This window comes from Sinohyriopsis cumingii, chromosome 2, assembly GCF_028554795.1.
Source record: "Sinohyriopsis cumingii isolate HCF-2022 chromosome 2, ASM2855479v2, whole genome shotgun sequence".
NCBI classification, from domain to species: domain Eukaryota; kingdom Metazoa; phylum Mollusca; class Bivalvia; order Unionida; family Unionidae; genus Sinohyriopsis; species Sinohyriopsis cumingii.
This window is the reverse complement of record NC_142962.1, coordinates 103,767,633-103,793,310: the sequence shown is the minus strand read 5'-3', so window position 1 is coordinate 103,793,310 and position 25,678 is coordinate 103,767,633. Positions and strand designations below refer to the sequence as shown.

General features: G+C 36.8%; 1 protein-coding gene across 2 annotated transcripts in view; it reads right to left on the bottom strand.

The window, feature by feature from the left end:
- LOC149805524 (uncharacterized) overlaps positions 1-25,678 on the bottom strand; it is a 73,793-nt gene that overhangs the window by 45,334 nt on the left and 2,781 nt on the right. For both annotated transcript variants that reach the window (XM_089950123.1, XM_089950122.1), the window contains exon 2: positions 2,804-2,942. The gene's annotated coding sequence lies outside the window, so the exon portion shown is untranslated. The remainder of the gene's footprint in view (positions 1-2,803; positions 2,943-25,678) is intronic.

Here is a 25,678-nt window from a genome sequence, read left to right as displayed (position 1 = left end):
CTTTGCATTTTAAGAATTTGACCTTTTTGCCTTTATCATTCTTTGGAATGTCTTTTAGGGATATCTAACTGTGGTCTGCACTATATGGCCATGATTGTGCTGATATGCCGTAATCCTATACCTACTATCCTCATACATACATACATACATACATACACAGCAAGGTTTTCCAACAAGCAGATATTTGAACTCCATGGCGTAAACTTTAAAGACTGAGCTAGAGTCCCATGTGAGCCTAAGATCACTCACTCACAACACATTAGTCCACAAACCAAATGTAATATGGACTGGCCGCTTTATGTCCGTTTAAACGTATTAAACTGGCTGTATTGGAAGTCAAACAGTTGTTTGGGAAGCCGGTAAAAATAACATTGCTTGAACATGAGCAGAACACGTCTTATTTATAGGTTACTACATTTGTATGGGAAAATATGAACGAGTTTTTCGGATGTAAATACTGCACGACCTTGGGAGTGCAGTATAACTATCCGACAAAACGAGTTCATGTTTTCCCATACAAATGCAGTAACCTTTTTATTATATGCTCATTTTCTTATTCTACATAATGCTTAATTATATTAACAACATACACTACTAGAAACAGAGTAACTGGATGTATGTCGTATTCCAAACTATATACACAAGCGCAGATCCATCATTACACAACAACAACATTATTAATGCGCACATAACTCCGCCCAGACAAATCTGAACTTCGTCGCGCGCTCGACATAACTTTCGAAAGAAAATGGCGTGTCCATTTGAAATTGAAATTCGGAGTCATATTGTGAATGAATGCGCATTGCAACAACTTTTCCATCTGATATGGAATGTATATATTTTTATTTTTATTTTTTATTCTATGAAATTTTTTTATTATGGACTGGATTTATATGTGACAACTGAACATGAAATATAACGGACTGAAGAAGCGAGGGAGAAGCGTGTTGACATCTGCAGATGTTTTTCATTTTCTGTAACTGAATGTTTGAAACCATAATGTGGGGATAATATGAAGTGTTTCAATTGCAATTATCAAATGACGCTATGGAATTTAATGCTTATTTCACTTTGAGTGCAGTAAGGAGGATGTAATTGCACTTATATTTGAAATTGCAGTACAATTTTGAAATGTGTAATCACGATTGAGAATCTATGACATGGCTCATGTAATTCTGATTTGCAGAACTAAGACAGTATATTTTGAGGAAATTCAGGATGTAAAACTGTAAGTATAAATTTTTTGCCATTCTTATTATCGGCTAAAGAAGACAGTTTATCCATTGTCACTTGTATGTATCTGTATAGCTAACCTAAATCCGGAACAATGTAGCAAAATAGTTAACGCGAAATGTGCCAAAGCAGCTGGAATGTTGCAGTCCACGAAACTTCAGCTTTACTTCATTCAGAAACAAATTTAATCAACCAAAACGTAACGCGCCTACTACGCAAGTGTACATGATTTGTTTATAAATCAAAAGTGCTGGCGTCTGCGTCTATTGCTTGTTTACAATAGAAAGTAGTTCCCTTATGCACGTGAATGCAATATGAAGGTGTGCAATATCGTAAAATATTGAACGATTCTGACAATGTAAAGTTAACGGAGAATAAAATGAGGACATAATAATATATATTCCAGCAAACGTTTATTCAACCTATCTATGCAGTGTTGGGGTGGGGGGATGCACATCCAAATGGTTAATATGGAAATTACGAACTTTTAATAAGAAACAATCCTGCAAAGTATGTTAACAAGAGTACCGTGAACGAAAGATTATACAACCGCCCATCATGTAGGCTCTAGTAAGGCATGTATGACTCGGTAAATTATAGACAAATTCGCCACGGTGAACTTGATCTATGGTCAAGGCTTGAACTAAGTTGCTATTCAGAAACGATTAATTCTCACGTGTTCTTCACTACTATAGCAGCAAGACATCATTAATATTTGGTCCAGAACTTACTTTAGAACAAACGTTATTCGGCAAAAGCGAGTTTTCTGACCCTGGCCCTTAACCTTTTGACACCTTAATAAATAGGTCGCAACAACCCTTTCACAAATTTTAGTTAAGGTACAGGGTCTAAAACTCCCAACGTGATAGAAATATTGCAACATTTTTCAACATGACGACAGTGTAGCAAAGACTAGTAACGAAAAATGACCGTAGAGAGAGAGACAACGACAGCGAGAGAAGTGGATACAATCAAATCATTTTGATAAATTTTAATCCATTTCATCAGATTGCCGATTTGTTCAGTTTGAATAAACAGCCGATTTGTTCAGTTTGAATAAACAGCCGATTTGTTCAGTTTGAATAAACAGCCGATTTGTTCAGTTTGAATAAACGGCATCTGTGACAGACCCAATCAAAAACGTTTGATAGATTACAAACTTTTTCTTTTTCAGGGACAGTAATTAGTTCAGGTTATCAAAACAACTTTTTGAAAAAGTGTGGGAAACGTTACTATCAATACTAGTTTAAATCGAAGTAAAATGCCCATTTAATAGGTTGCCCTTTTTCTTTATCATTATAAATGCAAATCGAAACATTATTTCCTGTGATTTGGAGTAGAGGTACAAAATTTAAAAGATTTGTTTTTTTTTCAAAAATGGTTTTGTAATTTTCCAAATGCTTTCGGATCTTCCTTCTCAAAATATGAAATATGTGCACACACACACACACACACACACAAACACGCGCGCACGCACGCACACACACACATTATTCATGCTCATTATTCAGATCTAATGCAAACCTCACGAGATGCTGGGGTTGCTAAGTGCTGCATATGATATACTCACCACCACATCATTAGAATTCTCAACTTTCTCTATTCCTTCTTTAACTGTTGAAAAGCATTCGATCTGTCCAGTTTGTTCCTGCTGTCTGTTGAAATCAGCTTCCACTTACAGACCGCCTTGAGATTCACGTTAACACCGACTGCAACGAAAGAATTATGGTGATTCCCAATTAAAATGTCGATGCGAGTATTGTTATACTCCTACCAACAAAGACTGGATCAAGCAAGGTTTTGGTAGTAGAAATAGTTCATATAGAAACTAGTCTCACATTTCGTAGGCTATATCTTAGCATAACATCAATTGATTTTGCTAATTAATTTATCGGAAACGTGCACCATGCTGCCGTCTCCGTGACAGTTCCTGTCTTTAATAAAAGGTTCTTTAGAACCATCGAGTTTAAACCATGGATACAAATATTTTAACTGTTACACTGAAGCATAAAACTGAAATATCTTCAGGTATACTTTCCAAATAATTAAGTTTTCTCTGACGCTCCAAATAAAACAATTTCATTATCCTGGTTACGCAACGGATTTGTTTTAATATTCCCCACAAAGAGTTAGTAAGAGAGAAGTCTATAAAGCGAATGAAATTTTGTCGGTGAATGCCAATTCTGCAACTGCGTATAATTGCTTAGGAAAATGACAATAAACATATTAAGACATGTATTTATTTCGTTAATGTGCCTTTACCACTTAAAAACAAAGAACGAGTGTTGAATATACCGATGGATATTCTGTACTGGAAGTTATACCTAATCAGTTATGAAATTTATTCTGTTTGGCCTGTTCGTTACTGGGGATAGGGTTGGGGAGGTAAAATCTATAGTCATGTCAAGATATAGAAAAATCATCTCTACAAGTCTGATTGTATAATATTGTGGTACTGACAATGTGATCAGATGAATATAACAGAATAACGGAGTGAAAGAGATACACAATAACAATAGATGACAACAGGCTTACAAGCTTTCCGTGATTGAGATAATTTGTAGGTTAATTTGCCATACAACTGGGGCGATGTTTTGACTTTAAAGTTGAAACATAGGCCTGATACAGTGCTAAAACTGTAGAGTCAATTATTTCAATACATATCGAATAAATATCGAGACGAAATTATAAGGTAAACCTCACACAACTTGACATTATATTCAAATGATCACTTGTGCTGATATCGAACAAATTTATTCTACTAAGAAAAGGAGGATCGCTAGGTAGGTATGCGTAGGTATAGAGACACACATTCATGTATATACACTGTTACGACTTTATGGTCTTAAAATAAAATAAAAGCAAAACCAGTAGGTTTTTCGTGAAATTCAACAAATAATTTATTTCCCCAACTTACAAAGTAAAAATGTAAGAGGAATTTAGAGTATTATGAATTAAATCCCAAATAATCATAAAACTTTTGTGTTCCGAATGAATATTATTCTTTTGGGTTTAACGCCATTTGTCATCGCAAGATAGGCCTTTATAACTGGTGGACGAAGAACCCCGGAAAACCCCAGTAAGAACCACCGACCAACGGGAAGCTACTGGCAAACTTACCACATACCAACATTGGTCCAGTCCGAGACTCGAACCGACGTGGACAGAGGTGAGTTGGCGGTGAAAAGTAAAGGCGAAAACTTTATTCCACTCGACCGCCCGTTGCACCCTGGTCCGACGGAATTCCAATCTTAAATGTGATGATGTACCAATAGTCTTTAATGTACCGAGGTGCCAATGATCTTAATGTATCACAATGATGTATTCCAGATTATCTTTGAATGAGTCCTTAACAATCCAAAAGCAGAGTTGAGTCCAAATGTTAATCAGCAGTTTGTAATTCCAATGAACAATTTACACCAATAAATCATCTCAAATTATAAATGAACACAACTAAAGCTCTGATCACTGATTCCCAAAACACCGATATTAAGATAGGAATGAATAATTTTGATTATCATAACTTTATATATATATATATATATATATATATATATATATATATATATATATATATATATATATATATATATATATATATATATATATATATATATATATCAAAACCAAAGACACAATAAGTTGTGGGTTATAAGTTCGCTTCCAGAACTTTTTAAGGTCAAAAGGACATGTCAACATGTTTACAAATATTAACTTGCAGTACAACCCACAGCCATGGACAAAAGTTACCTATCTAAACATTTGTTTACATTGACCATAATCTTAAACAACGACCTACAATCATGGATTAAAGCTAAGCACACAATAAAGATATACAAATACCCATAACAGCATGTACTTATAAATATGTACACGTATATATATGTATATATGTACACAATATATGTACACATACTCATATTGATCACATATTCGGTACACTTTGCCCATAGCATGTACAGTTTCATCTTTTTTATGCTATCACACGTTAAAATATCACTTTATGTGATTCTGATTGGTCAAAATAAGCCCATGAAATTATTGCGCAATATTCTCTTTATTGATTGGCTGCGACGAAGAGAAAAGCATGACTTTATTCAACTCGTTTTATAAATTAAATATTAAATCATTACCCATCTGAGAACCTCTATATATTGTGTAAAACTTAAATGGATAAATATGTGAATAGCTGAGTAGCTGAATAAAATCGACAGAGATATCAACAGTTGAGTATATAGAACACGCTAACGAGTAAACCCAACAATCGGATTAAAATCAAACTTTCCTGACTATGTTATCCACCGATAATTATAACTAGGCTTGTGTTACTTATCCTCTGCGGCATGACATTTAATTGGTGATTCAAAAGGTTATCAGAACATGATTTTGTATCAGTTCGCCACATCTCTGCTGTGTCGAAGATCTTGATTTGAATTAGCAGCCTCAGCTCTCCGATATGTCGATCCATTAATTAGTTTATCACCCAAACATACTCTGATTTAGATGCAAACTTTAGGGGCCTCATGAAATCAGCAAAGGCAGAATTTTTGTTTTGTCTAGTTTTAAAAGGGCATGTGCTTAAACACAACTACAAGGCCTAGTCTAGCTAACATATGACTCATGCCAGCGGCATCAACTTTATTTTGCACATTTTTAAAGCAGTTCACATCTCACATACGGAGATGATCCCGTGATAAAAAGTGCGATCAAGTCATATCTTAGGCAAATGCAAGACAAATAGAAACTAACGAAAATCAAGCATAACAAACTCCACGGAGATTCGTACATATCTGATGTCAGCGCAAGTCATGTCTAACAGAAATGGGCCTTTACACATGAACAGACTGCTAGCTATCAATATACAACGCACCGATGAAGCGGTGATTTATCAGGGATAGTGATCAGTCAAATCTCGTGGTCAGGGATCGTGATACAGTCAAATCTCGTGATCAGGGATCGTGATACAGTCAAATCTCGTGATCAGGGATCGTGATACAGTCAAATCTCGTGATCAGGGATCGTGATACAGTCGAATCTCGCGGTTTTCATACAATTCAGCGGTCATTAAAGTTATATTTTTTTTTAAAAAAGTGACTTTAAACACTTTAACAATTTGCAACAAATAAGAACCTGTCTGAAACGTCTGCCTGATTTTAAATATATCATCATTTGTGACCGATTACAATGTTCGTCCTGAGCTGGCATTCATCGTCTTTTCTTTGACAGACAGCCAATGGTTTAAATTTCATCAACTGCAACTGCCAGTTTAAATCAGCATCTTATCTTGCGCAAAAACACAATCTTTCCAAGGATTACATATACATAAAACAACAGAATATTCTCCAGTCAAGACGAGCTACGTACAAATGATAAATCCAGACGGAATATCTCTGTTTTGATAGTTCCAGCGGCTCAGCTCATGAAAATTTTCCAGTTATCTTTTGGTTTTTTTTCTCCTCAAGAAGTTCATGTTTTTGACCTTAAAATTCCAAAGCGGAAAGCAGAAAAGTACACAAGGACTGCTGCCGTGCAGTTCGTAAACAGCATTCTCAAGAAAATCATCAGGGTTTGCAAATATCGGCTTTTCACCGGAAACATATAGACGCATCTGCTGTGACATATCATTTGCTCGTGAAAAAAATCCTGCCTCTTCAACAAAATAAAAACCAGTCGTAGTACTACAACATATATAAACCTTAAAAATTCAAACTAGATCGAAGTTTAAAAAGCAAATAAACAAAGAAACAAACAAGGATATCTCACACACACAGAAAGAAAAAAAAAACATAAGAGGTAATTCCGGCGCTAAAATCATCTGCTTGCCAGACATTAATCACAAATGGAATGTGATGACACCTAACCTAATTAGCTGGGATGAATTTGTACATGAACTGACTAAAAAAAAGTTATTCTTTTCAAAAATGTGCTATTGACTGGCAATCGATATTGTAGTGGCTCATTAAGAGCACTGTTATCTGGTGGTCTGGCTCATTCTAATAAAATCTAGGATTCCAGTTCAATGGCTAGCCACTGCATTGTTTCGCTCTACTACTTTAAGAACCAATGCTTCCTGGTCCGTAAGTCTATAATCGACAATAACACGAAACGAAAGTTTGTTGCACATCTTTAATAGCCTAAGATACAAGCATTTTGACAATATTAATGGAATGGTTTTTCACAGTTTAGATATGCCAATTTGAAATGTCCTGTCTAACAAGGCAGGTTACATGCTATAGTATTCGCACACCCTCCTGTTTGTTTGTACCCACCTACCGATTTAAAATAAAATGCATCAAGAATATGAAAAATGCACAAATTTAGTTCTTGTATTCATACATTTTTAATTTCTAACCTCACTATCGCATGGGGTCTCTAACACTGTGAACTTATTGGCGTTTCAAACAAACGGAATCTCGACATAAACAAGCAGACAGAATGATCACTGTCCTTTCTGGTTCTGGAACAGTCCATTTCAGTAAAAACTGTCGTCATCGTCCAATATTTCCAAAATATAAATATTATAAAATAAACAACACCAACACATAAAAACTGACAGGTTTCGCTTTATTGCTTCTTCTGAGCGAATTAAAACTAAATTCAAAATTAATGATTACGTCATTAAATACATTAAATACATTCTAAGAAATCAACGCTATAACTATAAACAATATCATAAAATGTTTGAAAAAAATGTAAGAAATAAAAAGGATGAACTCTTGTATACATGTGTTAAAGAGATGCAGCGATTAAATTTGCAGAATTAATAATTTATTCTTAAGGTTATAAAAAAACGGTGAATTACATGGCAGCTGTTGCCTGACAAGACATACTCATCCCTGCAAATATGGCGACCGTGTTACTAAAGTAACTCCCGTTCTATTCAAAAGGACAACAAATTGATAGTGTTATGGACCCCCTGGCGACAATCAGGTACGAATGTATGAACTGACCAATGAGATGACTACGTTTTGCACATTTTTTAAATAAGTTTTTAAAATTTGTGATGGTAGGGGTACAGAGGGTAGCGTGTGAAAACTTTGTACAAATTGAGCGTTCTCACAAAAATACATAAACATGTATTCATGTACATAAGAAGTACACATTTTTAAATTCATTTTCTCTATCCACATCCATGTCAAAACAACTACGAATCTACCACGAACAGTTGATATGTTACGATAGTGCCATTCCTCAAAAATTATTTTTAATTATCCAACACTTGCCAGAACAGAATCTGAGCAGTTCTGACATGTCTTGGCATTTCTATAAGCGTGTATTTTGAAGGACACATGGTACTAATGATATGGAACAATGGGAACCAGCCTGGAAATGGGTGAATATAAAATAAGAGTATATATGGGTTTGGCTGACCAGGATTGGTTAATAATGTAAGTTATGTTTTAGGAAAAAGAATCTTTTGCGAGCTTATCCTAGTTGTAAGTGAAAACAAATAGAGACATTGTTTTCTTGAGGGAATTTCAGTTCTTTAACAGTCCTGAGTTTGGAACACTCGTTATAACATTAACACATGACTCTTTAGTGCGGAATTGAAAGCACATGTTTAAAAAAACATGCAGGTCCCGAAAATGACGCAGCTCATAGCCTTTCCTCTACACAGAAGCTGACATCCAGGTTTCATCTATACTGATAAATATAACTTTGATCACGAGTCCTCAAAAATTGTAAGTTGTTGAATTTTTAATAGCATGATGTTTGCATAGGTTTACTATGGTAGCTGAATTAGTACCGCGAGTCCTGAAAGATATCATGCATCCTTGACAGAACACTAGTGTAGTTCGGTATGCTAAATTGTCAAAGATGAGTCCAAAAAGCATCCCATAACTAGTTGAAAGACACACAAGACCCGGCTTGGGGCAACTATTAAAAGTTTTTTAAGTCGTCTGTTGCAAAAAGACAGGTTTAAGGTTCGTCAACGATTACAAGACAAAAATTCAGAACGCACTACAAAGTAAAGTTGACGATGCTGTCGGTAAGTCAACTTGAAGATGTTGGTGCAGAGATTCGATATCTGACACGAACAAATAATCCATATGGTGGAGTCTTATCCAAATGAAGACAGAAATAATCGGGATAAAATGTTATGGACATAGCTCCAATCAATACAGGCATTGATACAATCTGGAAATATAGAATAACGGAGTTCCTCTTCATTTTTATCAAATAGTCTAAATAAGATACAAAGTCTAGTTGAAAAAGAGTGGTTATAGAAATATCGAAAACGGGAACTGGCATATAAAAGACAACAAAAATGTCCAAAATAGCTGTATGTAAAATGCAAATATTATGTATTTTTATATCAGGGACACAGTAGTAGTTGTTGTTGTTGCTGTTCTCGAGTTTAACGCCATTTTTCAGCACAAGATAGGCTATACATGGCGGCCAGTATAACTGGTGGAGGAAGAACCCTGGAAAACCCAGGGAAGAACCACCGACCCACGAGAAGCTACTGGCAGGCTTTCCCACGTACCCACGCTAGCCGAGCCTTGGACTCGAACCCACGCAGGCAGAGGTGAGATGGCAGTGATCCAGAACGGTAAGCGCTTTAGATCACTCGGCCACTCGGGGCCCCCACAGTAGTAGTACAAAAGGTGAGAGTAATGGAACATCTGCTACGAGTTTCTATTAACTTTCACTAAAATTTTCACAATTTTACCTATACTTTCAATATGCTTCGCAGAGGAGCTGCAACTTGATTTCATCGCTTAAAAACAAATTTACTAATTCATAACAGAATTCTAGAAGTCCTTTATCCACACCAAAAAGTACTAAAAATCAATTAATAACTTAAACTAGATAAATTAACAGAACACATGTCTTGAAATAACTGATCAATACATACGTTAAATAATTTACTGAAAACGTTTAGTGAATAATATAGAAAAATAAAAAATACAAATTTTTCATTTGTAATAGGGATTTACTTAGCTTTCGCTTATAGAAAACTACCAAATGAATTTACCTGTGACGCAAACATATAAAACATGAATTACTATGAATAAGAACTTGATTTAGTATACATGAATATCTCATCCATCATCGATCTTTTAAGTATACTATGATTAATACAGAAAAATACATTCAGAGCCAAACTAATTATTTCTGTAATGGGGGTGGGGAATGAGTTTATTTGTTTTGTGGGGTTTAAAGCCATTTTCAGCACATGATAGGCTATACATGCTGGAATGTATATTTGGTAGAGGAAAACCCGGGAAGAACCACCGACCCATGGAAAGCTACAATCAAGCTTTCTCACATACCGACGCTGATCCAGCCTAACCTCGAACTCACGCGGAGAGGGTGAGACATGTAAGTAATCTGTAAGGTCGAATGCCTGAGACTACTTAGCTATCCGCCATCCACCCAATCCTAGGGGAAGGAAATGATTCTATATTAGAACACTAACCATCTCCCGTAAAACCAGTTGCTGAACGACATCAAAATAAATATTTCTGCAGCATTACCATGAGAAGTCGCATATTAATGTTTTTTACTTTCTCGAATACGAATTTAATCGATACAGTTTTCGATATCTGCTAGCATCTAGAAAGACAATAAGTAGCATGTAATGTAGATTTAAAACACACCTTTATTCGTGTATAGCACTGTAAATTTGGTCAATATAAAATTGTATGATAATATTGTAAAGGTAATCTTAAAAGTCAGAATTAATGTACACTGTAGTCACAAACGCAAATATCAATTCGTGTCAGTAAAGCATACAGTTTTGAACACAGCGACCATTGTTGGTTTTACGGGTGTAGCAATAACAAAGATGCATCCAAGCATAACATTTCTTGTTTGGAATATTAACAGCGCCCAACAACAACAAAAAAACTTTCAACAATAAAATCTTAGCATAAAGGTCACACAAACATATTTTTGCAACTTATCAACATGCATACATTCCCAAAGTTCCATGATTATATGTATGTATAATAAACCGTAACAAATATGTATTTGGTCACGAGCAAAACACGAACTTAATCCAGGGCAGTAGATGATAAAACACACACACACACAATATATATATATATATATATATATATATATATATATATATATATATATATATATATATATATGTGTGTGTGTGTGTGTGTGTTTTACATTTTTAGCGTAGCTTTACCAATTTTCAGTCATATGTCTACGATGTCTGCAGTGTGGCAGTTTATAGTGCTGTCTAGCACTAGGGCATCATGCCGCGGACATGTACCATCATGTACCACCCAGCCACATTATCCTGACAAAGGCGACCAGTCCTAACACTAACCTCGAAAAGCTGAGCGCCTAGCTGTTAGTACCGTTTCTGTCTTTGGCATGACCCGGCCGGGGTTCGAACCTGCGTCCTCCCGCATCCGAGGCAGGCGCTCTAACCAGACCAATATCAGCTTCATTTGCTGTAGCAGTATTATAGCAACAGAGATGTATATCATCAATGTCGCCATTCTAGCATGCACAGTGACTGAGGGAGCCCCGAGTCGCCGAGTGGTCTAAAGCGCTCTCTCTTACGGATCACTGCCATCTCACCTCTGTCTGCGTGGGTTCGAGTCTAGGATTCGGTAATGTGGGTATGTCAGAAAGCTTGCCAGTAATTTCTCGTGGGTCGGTGGTTCTTCCAGGGGTTTTCCCGGGTTCTTCCTCTACCATTAATACTGTCCGCCATGCATAGCCTATCATGTACTGAAAAATGGCGTTAAACCCCACAACAACAACAGTGACTTAGAATTGAACATCAAACACAAAGCTTAACCAGTCAGTGAAGCGCAAAATAGGTACCAGATGACCTGCTTCAATGCAACGCATCCCCTCACTAAGTTAAGTGACTCTAGATAGGACAGCACGTAAACAGCGTACAAAAATATATGTGCACAAGACATAAATGAAAATATGACCCTAAGGCAACAAAAGGCGACATGTGGGTTACGTTCACCTTTTCTGTTGAGTGTGGTACTAATAGTTACGTTTAATGACTCGAGCCCGAAAAGAAAAAGCAATTAACCAAATTATGTGACGCGTGAAATATGGGTCATAGTATTATCCGCTTGAATGTGACACAACGGTGCAAATTTCTTGCAAAAGAAGTCACTGATAGAGGAGACTACTCCGAGACAAGCAATAAATAAATACCTCAATCATACGCCGATTTTTGTTTATGTTTTGATACTCTGTAATCATCGAGTTATGTAAACCGCAACAAGTTCACTGGTTATCAAATGCAAACAGTTAAGTCAAAGATAACAACTTTCGTGTCAAAACGGTGGATTCTTGTGTACATCATCTTTTTACCAAATACACAGAGCTTCACGAATGTTCAGGAAAGAAACGATGCCATCTTTTGTGGTCAAATTAAGAAGTTGGATAGTCGATGTTATATTCCATGACAATATAACGAACTCGATAAGTACTGATGGACGACCCGAACAAAAACAAGAGTGGATTTTATAATTTTAACTTTGAGTGTGGTTGTCGTTCTTGTCTTGTTGTAACGCCATTTCACAGCGCAAGATAGTCTCTCTCTCTCTCTCTCTCTCTCTCTCTCACACACACACACACACACACATACCCTCTATCCCAGTGAATACATGGAACAGAAGACTTTGTTACTTTGTTTTTCTCAGTGTTAATTTGCAGCTTTAAAATGCAAGACAATCTGATCATCTGAACACAAAAATGTACAACTTTGCAAACAAACTCCATCTTCATTCCAAAACCGTTTGTTTGAAAATGTAACCAACAGAAAGTCTTGACAGTAATATTTTGCACTGGTTATCTTCAAACTCAAAGCACTATCTGAAAAATCTTTATCAGCAATGTTATGTTTATTTGGTTTATATTATGTGTTTAACGTCTGTATGATTGTAACAAAATGTTAACATAGCTAACTTTTGTCCATAACTGTAAGCTGTAACTAGAATGTTTGTGTAGCATTTGAATTCAAGATCAATACTGTTTACAATTAAATTAATTTTTATCCGTTGTAAATGTTCTATTCTACTACGTCATATGTCTGGTGATAATGTATAAATGGGGGTTTGGTAAACAAATAATTCATTCCTGATTTTTATCAGACTGTGGGAATCCGTTATCCGAGTTTGCAGCTATGTTGTTAACGTCACATATAATACAGTCATTGGAATTACTAAAGCGCTCATTGACTTTTGGATTAATACATTACTTTGGACTTATGTGAACTCATTCAAAGACATTCTGGATTGCATCAGTGTGTTACATTAGGGCATTCAAGACTATCGGAATTCATTCGGAACACTATATTTTTGGACGTGTGATATCACATTTGGGATCGTCTGGAATTTAATTCACAATATTGACTCTCCTGAATTTTCACTTTGTATTGTAGGGAAATAAACTGCCTGTTGAATTTACTTAAATTGTTGGTTTCACTTTCATACCGCTACATATTTTACGACCTAACGTAGAAACGACAGTAATATTTGCAAGTGACTGTCTTAAATCTAAGGCAAGACCTGAAGCTAAATGCAAGAACGTAACCAAGAAATTACCAATAAAAAAATGTACATATATGTAGAATGTACGTTCCTGCAGCCCCTTACTAAACGGACAGGTGCTTCGTAAATGTCTCCAAACTGTTACAGTGGACACATGAATAGATAATAGTAGAGATTCAGCAGGCCTGTATACATGTGGATGGATGATTTTATTTATGGGGATATCAAAGCCCATACTGGGTGTAGTACAATGGCTCAACTCCACTTTGTTGATGTGAGCTATAGTTCATTGCTCTTTTAAGATCGATCTGTTGTAATCCTTTAAAAGCTGTGTTGTGATTCGAAAGGAATTATTTATTTAAGTTGTTCATTGGAATTAGTAAGTGCTCACTGACTCTGATTAAGAGATTATTTTGGAATTATTATCAACTTATTCAAAAACACTCTGGACTGTATCATTGTGGTATATCAGGACATTCAAGACTATTGAGATTCATTTGGAACATTGTATACTGTTGCACTTATGACAGATCATTTAGAATTATTTGTGATTTAATTCACAATACTATAAGCCACTTTGAAAGTTTCACTTCATAAGTTAGAGAAAAAAGTTTTTGATTTTACTTTAATTGTTAGTTTCACCTTCTTTCTGTTACATATATTAAGACCTTGAATAATAACAATATTCTAATATACCGAATTTAAATGAATCGATGTATTCTAGTGTGAACATTATATTAAAAGATTATGTGCAAGGTTCATAACATATTAATGTCTTCTACTGTGAAATAAACTGAATTATATCATGCGAAATAAAGTAGCATCTTCCTGTGTGAAAAATATATTAAAAGATTTTTTCTTAATAAATAAAGCTCTTCTAGTGCAAGAATACTGCTGGTATATATGCTGATCATGTGTACCGTGAAATGAAGAAGGTTAACATATAATGAATTTATCCATGGGATATCAGTTTATCCTGAACATACAAGTTTTGTAGGAAAGTCAACACCTCTATCGAATTTCATGGATGGTGTCAGAAGGGAAACAGAAGGTCAGCAACAGCAAAGACTAGAGCGTCTTATATCCTGAAGCATATACCAAATGTAAACACAATGAAGCAGGACCCAAAACAAAATACAAAAGCGACGGGTAGAACGTCTTAGATCCGAAAGCTAAGCACAACTGCAATGACTGCGAATGCAAGACGAATTCCAACACCGCCGAAAATTCATGAAGCTGAAAATAAAAGAAAGAGTCGTAGACGCTAAAATCAGATGACTGAAAGAAAGGCTCATTTAAGAACATAATTAGCACATATACACTTTCGTGCGGCTTTAATCGAGACCTATACGTGTTCTTCTGCCAGACAGAAGCAAGCGAAAAGAAAACAGTCCTTACGAAAATCAAGAGACTGTATTCGATATTTGTTCAACTGGAACTAACGCTCCATATAAGACCACATAAAAGTTTCCTAAGACAACAAATTCTTCTTTCATGCTCTACAGTAAATTTTTTAATGGTACCCCAAAATATCATAAAAGACCATCAAAACAGAATGTAGATGCAGTCATTGGTTTCAGAGATGTCCTGTAAAAACAGAACATATTCATCAAACTTGAGAATTAATTTTGTATGAGAGGGTGAAAGATAAATATGTTAGAAAGGAACCATGCAGTAGGGAGTAAAGGATGCTGAACGTAGGATGCATCTCTCCCCAAGATAAAACTACAAAGAGGAACAGAAAGTCTTTCGAAATTGGTGTGAAGCCACATAAGCTTATATGGCGAACAAACGTTCATCTGTAAAAAAAAAAAAATGCATACACCTTTCTTATTCACAAGAATATATCTTCACTCTGAATGGTTATCGGGTTCTATTTGCTGGTAGTGTCAGTTGGCTAAATCATTAATCCCATCCTCCTGGATAATGGATACCAATGTTCTGTGCCTGACCTATGCCTATGGATGAGACACACATGGCAAATTAAACAAAATTCCTTATCTAAGTGTAACCAAAACAACAGTCTTAGAGCAAGTTGTGAATGGCTGTGTTTTCGTAAGTTACACTGATTTTGGCTGCAGTACAAATTCTAATAATTCTGGAGTGAATTATCTGGAATTTGTTCATTACTTTTTAACTGCAATCGACAATTTTAGAAGCTGTGGATTCGAGAAAACCTATGTGTATTATGTACAGTGCACGGTTTTACTGTAGTGTACTACGTACAGTTCATGACGGGGCCCTGATTTGCCGAGTGGTCTAAAGCGCCCACCGTTACGGTTCACTGTCATCTCACCTATGTCTGCGTGGGTTCGAGTCTTGGGCTCGGTCAATTTTGCGAAGCTTGGCAGTAGCTTCTCATGGGTCGGTGTTTTTTTCTGGGGTTTTCCCGGGTTCTTCCTCCATCATTTATACTGGCCGCCATATATAGCCGATCTTATGCTGAAAAATAGCGCTAAACCCTACAACAACAAGAACAACAACAGTTCATGACGGCTAACTACAAAAAATGTAACGTGCATACCCGAAACCCAGAAATTTGTGGAGAAAAAAATCAAAAAGTGATCCACAGGCTGTGGATATAGTGAGAGAACTCACAATACGTGCATATAATGTCATTGTGTCTGTGACTGGTGGTGCCGAATTAGAGGGAACAAACTATGCTTCAGGGCGCTTAGGAAAACGGAAGTATAGGATTCAAGGACATTAAGACTCAGGAGTATAAAGACCTTAACCTTAAGTACATGCCGTCACCCGAGGAATCAAGTGAAAACCTGCGACAAAGAGAATTAAAGAGAACTGGAGTTCATACAAAAGGACCTTGAATAAGAACTGGAACTTCAAAAACCGGAGCTAGGAAGAGAAAAATTAAGAACAGAACATTGTTTGGAAATGATGCATTAGGGGAGGGAGGGAGAAAAATAGGTTTTCATCTTCAATGCCATTTAAGGTAAAGATTATGTTATGTATATCTGATTTCATTTAATTGTCCATTTGTAAGTTTTATTTTTCTTAATTTCATTACATGTCAGTGTAATGTAATTTTGTTTACTGGAAATTTGATATTTTCCAGAAAATTCAGTTTGACCTGAATCTTTTCATCAATACCTAATAATAGGAACACTGTTTCTTTTTCTGACTTATTTCCCAAAGCCTGATTCAGGAATCACTGAGACAAGTAAACAACTTTTATTTTAATTTTATTCTCGAGTAAAATGTTTGGTTTTTATCAAGGTCATACTAGGAGTACGTATTTTTTTTATATGTAAACAACATCTATTTCGCAATTCTGGGTTTTCCAACATTTACACCGATGTCTATAGAGAAATTAATAAGTTGGGATTTTTGTTACAATGGAAAGTGTCCGTTGTGGCAGTTTGCAGTTATAATTTTTATTAAAATTATCTGGACTCTAAAAGATTAATTATTTTTCCTGGAAATATTTGAGTGCTCATACAGAATTATTGGACAAAGACATTTAAATTTTATTCTAAAATTCAAACACCGGAATATTACTGACTGTGGAATTAAAAAAAAAAAAATGCAGACGATACAACACCATACTGACTACAGTATACGTCATCGCCTTCAATTTTGGATTCTTCGTCGGGGCTCGAACTTGAATTCGTTAGAACATTTCATTATTAGGACTTCTAAAATTTAATTCATGGATTATTCTTGGATTATTTTTGGATCTGATTCTTAAAACCGTAAGTTATTTTTTCTTCTTCATTTTTATAGTGTTTATCCAGGGAAATAAATTATTTATTAATTTTTTCAAAGCTTGTTGTTTTCACTCTTTCTTTTGTTACTGTTTATTAGAACCTAAACAAGTAAAATAAGACTTCAAATATATGATCATGAACGAGAAGATATCCTGTCTTTCCTAAAAGAGCCTGAAGCAGTTGCAAAGCAGGCTAAGTGGTCTTATGATTTTAAGGTATTACAGCCAAGGGCTCGTTTGACAAGTGAGACTAGACATCTTGCAGCGACTATATGTGATGATTACATGAAGTTCATGAAAGCATTGACTGATTGATCGCTTTGCTAAACGACCACTTCGTCATTTCTACATGCTGGTGGGGACTTAAAGAATACTAGCAGACAAAAGAATGAAAACGAGACAGAAGTCGAAACAGAATATACTGACCAACGTGATGATACTAAAAGTGACAAACTTTCGGCGATGACCGCAGACAACTAATACAGACTAGAGAAAATGGTTATCTGTTGATGGCTCAAACGGAACTTAAGTTGTCGCACCAGCAGGAATACAAAACATTGTAATGGAGCCAGCACACGATCTGCAGGTCACTGATATGGAGAAAACGAAACAGGATTCTCTAATCATCCTTTAGTCGTCTAGATGTTAAAGATATTGTAAAACGTGTCACCATTGTCTGATGACAGCAAAACGGTTTACAGATGTGAACTCACAAACAGTTTGCCCGCCAGTTATAACAGAAACGTTCCCAAAATTGCAATGAATATTGTGGGGCCGTCATCTAGAACGACGTCCGGACACATTTATTCTAACGGTGGCTGATCATGAACGAGGCACCCTAGGGCGTTTCCTATTCGGTACATGAAGGAAACAAGTGTGTCTAACTCACTACTGAAGTTTAGCAGAGTTGATTTTCCAGAGGTAAAATTAACAAAAGGACAAAAATCGCTAGCAAACTATTGAAACAGCTGTATCAACTACTGGGAATCAGTAGAGTTGAAAACCGTATCAAGCAAATGGAAAGGTTGAACGCGTTAACGAAATATCGAAACCAATATTGAATAGACAACAGGAATGAATGTTACCATACCTGTTTGCATACCGAATAGTCTAATATCCAATATTGTTCTTAACGCATTGTGATGGTACATAGTTGGCAGGTCCTGGGTCAATGCTGATTTTACGAGGCATGTTTAGGGAAGAAGAGTATGTCATGATATCAACCTCGGAACTTGTTGTGCATATGCGCGGGACGTTGGCTGACACTGAACTCTTGTTGAATCGCGAAATGAACATCTAAGCACCGTGTGATTGTCACACGAAGACAAGGGACTTTAGTCCGGCAAACGAAGACTTATTCACCTGCCATAAAATTCTTCGACGATGAAGACACAATATCAGGGATATAATCGAGTGGTTTAAAGGTACACGATGTTAATTACTAGGTATACGTACCCAGTTATGAACGGTATGGTAACCTACCATATAAATTTACCGCATGGATACAAGCGTGCTGTACTGTGGGCAACTCTGATAGACGATAAAGATCGCGTGGATATAGATTTTCTACTTAGAGATGACGCTGCTGAAAGATGACGCTGTTGAGAGATGACGCTTGATGAAGGAGCAACGAGATGATATTACAAATTTTGCAAAGAATTCCAGGATGTTCTAACAGCAAGGCATGGTCGAACAAAATTCTTAACTCACATCTTTAGCCAAGTTCGGAGCCAACAATTAAGCAACAACGGTTGGATACATAAGAAAGTTTATTACGGACTTTGCAAAAGTAGCAGTATCGTTAACGTCCATGGAGCTGAAGGGACTACCATAACTACTTGTATGTAATGAAGAAGCTGTCAGATCCTTTAAAATGGTGAAGGATGCTCTTACTAAAGTCACAGTTCTTATGGTACCATATTTCAGTTTGCAATTCGTGGTGTAAACGAACGCCAGTGACATTGCGATTGGTACTTTGCTAAGCCTGAAAGTTGACGGTAAGGAACACCCAGTGGCCTATCTTTGCTGGAATATTCTTCTCTGTGTGTGTGTGTGTGTGTGTGTGAGAGAGAGAGAGAGAGAGAGAGAGAGAGAGAGAGAAAGAAAGAGAGACTTGGACTTTTAATGTAGCTTTAACACTTTTTCAGTCATATCGCTGCAATGTCTGCAGTGTGGCAGTTTATAGTGATGTATAGCACTGGGGCATCATGCCACAGACATGTAACATGATGTCTCACCCGGTAACATTATCCTGACACCAGGCCGACCAGTTATAGCATTAGCCTCTAAATGCTGAGAGCCAAGCAAAACAGCTGTTCGTTGTTGTTGTTGTTGTTGTAGGGTTTAACGCCATTTTTCAGCACACGATAGGCTATACATGGCGGCCAGTATTAATGGTGGAGGAAGAACCCGGGAAAACCCCGGAAAGAACCACCGACCCACGAGAAGCTACTGGCAAGCTTTCTCACATACCTACATTAGCCGAATCCGAGACTCGAACCCACGCAGACAGAGGTGAGATGGCAGTGATCCGAAACGGAGAGCGCTTAAGACCACTCGGCCACTCGGGGCCCCACAGCTGTTCGTACCATTTTTGTAAGTCTTTGGTATGACTCGGTCGGATATCGAACCCACGACCTCCCGCATCCGAGGCGGACGCTCTAACCACTAGGCTAACGGAGCGGTTTTCTTGTGAGAGTCCTCCTCGGATGCGGGAGATTGTGGGTTCCAACCCCGGCCGAGTCAAACCAAAGAATTGAAAAAATGGTACTAGCTGCTGCCTCACTAGGTGCTCAGCATTAAGAGGTCAGTGTTAAGACTGGTCGGCCTGGTTTCAGGATAATGTGACTGGGTGGACATGATGCTACATGTCTGCGACTGATGCTCCAGTGCTACACATCACTATAAACTGCCACGCTGCAGATATTGTAGCGATATGACTACAATTCTAAAAGCTACGTTAAAAATCCAAACACACACTCTTCTGCGACAGCAGAAATATGCATCTATCGAGAAAGAATGCCACTGTATTGTTGGGAGAGGGGTGTAGTTTAATTCAGACATTATTTGTTAGTATCATTTAAAATCGTGACTGACCACAACCTATTTACACGGTTAAAATAAATGCAATTCAAGAAACATGGCCACACTATGAAGCAAGCAAGAGGCAAACATGCGAACGCCGATGGATTTTCGCGAACGTAACTGAAATATGTTTAATTGAAACATTATTACCATATGTATGTTCCTTCTATGCTTCAAATCACTGATGAACCTACTGGAATAGTTCAGGATTCTCTAATTTCACTGTGTTTTGATTCTTTGTGAATCTTAACGGAACTGATGCGGATATAGGGTGACTCATTTACTTGTTTACCAATATTTGTGATGGTCACTGCGGCAATTCTAGATTAATTTAGTAAATTAAAATTAGTGAATTAAAGTTTTATACCTTAAAGTATTAGCCAAGTTTTATGCAACTTTGTTATTATATTGATGAATCAAGTCAGCAAAATATTTTCAAAATTAGATTGAAAACATAGTACGTTTTATCAATATAATTTCACTCTCGGTGAACATCAGGTTATATCTGCTGGTAGTGCCAGCTGGCCAGATCTGCTGGTAGTGCCAGTTGGCCAGAAAGTTAAAGCTCAGAATTCTTGATAATTTATTCTAGAGACTGTCAACAGGCACATTTCTGTGCCTGTACTTATGCCATTATCTATAATACTTACTAAAACAATGATAGAGTCGGAGAGCAAGCGGTTAAGTGGATTAACTTTGTAGAGATCAGCGTAACATCAAGGTGTAAGATCTTTACTTTGGTGTATGTGTTTCCTTTGAATCCGAATCTAACATGAGACCCTCAGACGACTGAAGCTCAACTGGACCAAAATAAGTTTCGGGAATTCATGGTAACACCGTGTCATAATCACGTTAGATTTAAGATGATTGTATGTCAGATTAGCATAGTTCCACATGCTGATCTGTCTTTAGTTGGATGAGCAAACAATATCAAGAGTTTTAAGATGGCTGCCATTATGACCAGATTAGATATCGTAAGTGCACCATTTAAATTTTGGGCAAACTAGACAGCACAATAAGTCTTCTCGTAAACGCACAATCTCATTCTGACTAGCCATCCAGAAGAAGTAGTGATAATAAGATTTCCCAGATGGTCAATGTGGCAGCCATATTAGGCATCAGATTAGCACCATTTTCATTTACGACCAACTAGGTATTATAAGAAGTCTTTTAGTGAAAACCCCATGCAAATATGATCATTCATTCAGGAGAAGTAGTGATAAGATTTTGAAGATGGCCGCTGTCGTGGCTATACTGGATATATGAGTATCACCGTTGTCGTCTAGGGCCAATTACATGTGACAAGAAGACTTGTAGCTGTGTTTTTTTAAAAACATGACGATCCCACCATTCACTTAGTGTCAGCAGTGTCATAATGAATGTGCGAGAGAAACCATTTCATTTAGAACCAACATCTCCATAAGTTTCCAGGTGAAAACACCATGCTAATATAAACTTGTGTCCTGGAGGAGCAGGAATAACAGGATTTTCAAGCTAATTGCTGTAGCAACCATATTGGACATCTGATCGGCACTATTTGAATTCAGGGCCATCCAGACATCATTAGAAGTCTTCCAGTGAAAACTTCATGTTAATATGGCCATCAATTCAGGAGATGACTTTATTATATGCTCATTTTTTTCTCCGTTACCTTTACATTGTCAGAATCGTTCAGTATTTTACGATATTCCACACCTTCATATTGCACCCACGCGCAGGACACGTGTGCCCAATAGTATTAGGAACTACTTTGCGAACAAATCATGTACTCTCGTGTAGCAGACGCTTTACGTTTTGGTTGATTAAATTTGTTTCTGAATGAACTAAAGCAGATGTTTCGTCGACTGCCACAAACCAGCTGCTTTGCCACATTCCGCGTTAACTTTTTTGATACAATGTTTCGGATTCTGGCGATAGACGCCAGATTTCATAAAATTGCTTGGTACCTACAAATAACATGCAAGTTATAAAGGCTGATAATAAGAATGGCAAATACTATACTTACAGTTTTACATTCTGAATTTCCTCAAAATGTACTTTCTTAGTTCTGCAAATCCGAATTACACGAGCCATGTCATGAGTTCTCAAGCTTGATTACACATTTCGAAATTATACTGTAATTTCGACTATATTCCAAGTGCAATTACATCCTCCTTACTGCACTCAAATTGAAATAAACATTAAATTCAACAGCGTCTTTTTGATAATTGCAATTGAAACACTTCATATTTTCCCCACATTATGATTTCAAATAGTCAGTGACAGAACAGAAACACACTTGCAGATGTAAACACGCTTCTCCCACGCTGCTTCAATCCGATGTATTTCATGTACAATTTGCACGGATGAATCCAGTAGATAATCACGAAATTTCATAGAATCGACAAAAATACCAAAATCTATTCGTTCCAGATCAAATGGAAAACTTGTTGCAATACGCATTCATACACAATACAACTCCAAATTTCAATTTTAAGTACAAAAAACGACATTTTCTTTCGAAACTTATGTCTAGCGCGCGACAAGTTCAGATTTATCTGGGCGGAGTTATGTGCGCATTAATAATGTTGCTCTTGTGTAATCATGAATCTGTGCTTGTGTATTTAGTTTGGAATACGACATACATTCAGTTACATTGTTTCTTGTAGTGTATTTTTGTTCATATAATTAAGCCTGAGGTAGAATAAGAAAATGTGCATATAATAAAAAGGTTACTGCATTTGTATGGGAAAATATGAACTCGTTTTGTCGGATGGATATACTGCGCTTCCAAGATCGTGCAGTATTCCATCCAAAAAAAAAAATCGTTCATATTATTCCATACAAATGCAGTAACCTATACATATTGGAAGTCTGAGCGGCACAATTTTCTTGTATGACCAACTAGACCATGGTGTGTGTGTGTGTTAAGTTTCATGGCAATATTCAATGTAGTTTAGGGGGACTAGAGACAACACTGTTGTGCGAACCCACAAGCGGACCACAGATGTCGGACAGACTACGGAGTATCACATTCGCGGTTCCGGTCCATGGATAGCAGACCAAAAACCAGTCGATAATCCTTTCCATTTTATTTATTTTATAACTGATTTAATGCACTTTAGAATCTAGTATTGTCCAATCTTGCAAAATTAATTTTAACTGTTTTAATAAAAGCTAACGTTAGTGTACTTCGCACTAGCTCAAGCTCAGTTGTCGATCACATGGATTGTAGTCATTTTGCTCAGTGTATACTTCAGATAGTGAACGATTTTCATAATTACCAAATGTAAATAATTTTTCTCAAACTACATAAAAGAAGTGTATAAGTATGCCGAAAATCGCTCCATTGCGCATGTTGCAAATGCAAACAACTTCACTTTATGTCTGTCACTCTTGCAGAAGCATGTAATGACTGTACAACGGATCCTATTTATATCGACCGAAGTGGCTATGTTCATAATTAGATCAGCGGTCTCCAAAGGAGTACGGCGGTGAATCGTTAAACCATTTAAAAGAAAGTTTCGAAATCCTAGAATTTTAAAGGGCGATTCCTCTACAAATAAACGGTGAAATATCAGAGTCAACCGGCTTCTACCGAAACCCTTGATGATTACGTAAATAGTGTGTAAACGTGTTAATGCTTGTTAAAAACAGAAAGAAAACCCTGCATGGAATGGGCAGCCAAGGGACAAGCTTACTCTGTCCGTAACGAGCAGTGTCACCTCACTGAAACTAATAATTTAATAAAAGAAATAACACTTTGAAAATATTTTTTTTAAAAAGACCAATGCCCTTTTTGTCCGGTAGGACACGTCTTACCGCTGTGTGTGTGTGCATAAAACGGAGAGAGAGGGGAGCCCAATTTTCCCTCTCTGACAGAACAAGAGTTTCTCTTTTCTGTCTGTTTAAAATCTCAACATTTTCTTAAATTCCTTATCCGGGCCTCTTTAAGATTACTTGCATTTTTTATTTAAAGGTTGAGTAATTAAATCCAAGCTGCCAAAGATGACTCAGTACAAGAAGTGCACTACAACCGCTTATCGAAAATTAATATACTGGATTGCATGTGCAATTTAACGATTTGGGTTAAATTTGAATTTTGGGTATAGATTCATGAGTCAGCCTGCTCCGGATGGGCAGGAATAGAAGGACATCACCTCCTCATGTCATGGGGGGGGGGGGGACAAAGTGGCCTAAAACGCTTGCCTTTACCGAGCACTGACATCTCACCTGTCTGCGTGGGTTAGAGTCTCGTCTCAACCAACGTGCATATGTGAGAAAGTTTGCCAGTAGATTCCCGGTGGTTCTTCCTAGGCATTTCCCAGGTTCTTCCTCCGTCAAATATACTAATCGCCATGAAAAGCCTATCATGTCCTTAAAAAAGGGCGTTATATCCGCAATACCAAACCCATACCTCCTTAATCTCTTCTTTACCCATAGTACTCTCCCCTCTGCCTCTTTCTCTATATTACTTGTCATCTCATAAAACTGTTAAATCCTTTAAAATAATTCATGACAAAAATGTGTACGTCATCAATTTTTACAAGATATATTTTAAAAGTCAAATCGAACATCTCGCAACTAAATGTCCCTTCATTGTGAAAAACACAATGGTCCAAAGCTGCCCATCCATCCTTCTATCTTTGAAATATTCCTGCTTGATTATCACTCAGTGAGAGAAAGAAAAAAACTGGTAATAAACAGTATTTATATTTAAATGGCAAACAACACATTTCAGGGCAATATTTATCATTTTTGTTTGACTGCTTTTGTTTAATATGAATAAAGTTGCAACCTGCTACTTCTGTCGCACAATGGCGAACGGGAGCACACTGAAATATCTGATTTTCATCAGACAGTCTACGTCGTAATCATTATTATTATCAATCATAGCAGTAGCATTAAAAGTAGTGTTAGTGGTATTAGCAGTGGTGACTGACAGGCTTTTAAAAAGAGTTTAGTTTGATAGTAATTTTACCATGACTAACTCGGTCATATGTCAACGCCAACCTACGCATATTGTTTAAGGTCTTGACAGCAGTCTAACATGAAATTTTATGCCGTCATTCCTCTTAGGAAAGCTCATTTAATCTCCATCATGTTGCATAACGACCCCCAGCACACACACCCCTTGAACAACCTGTATTCCGTTGCAGAATAATGACAA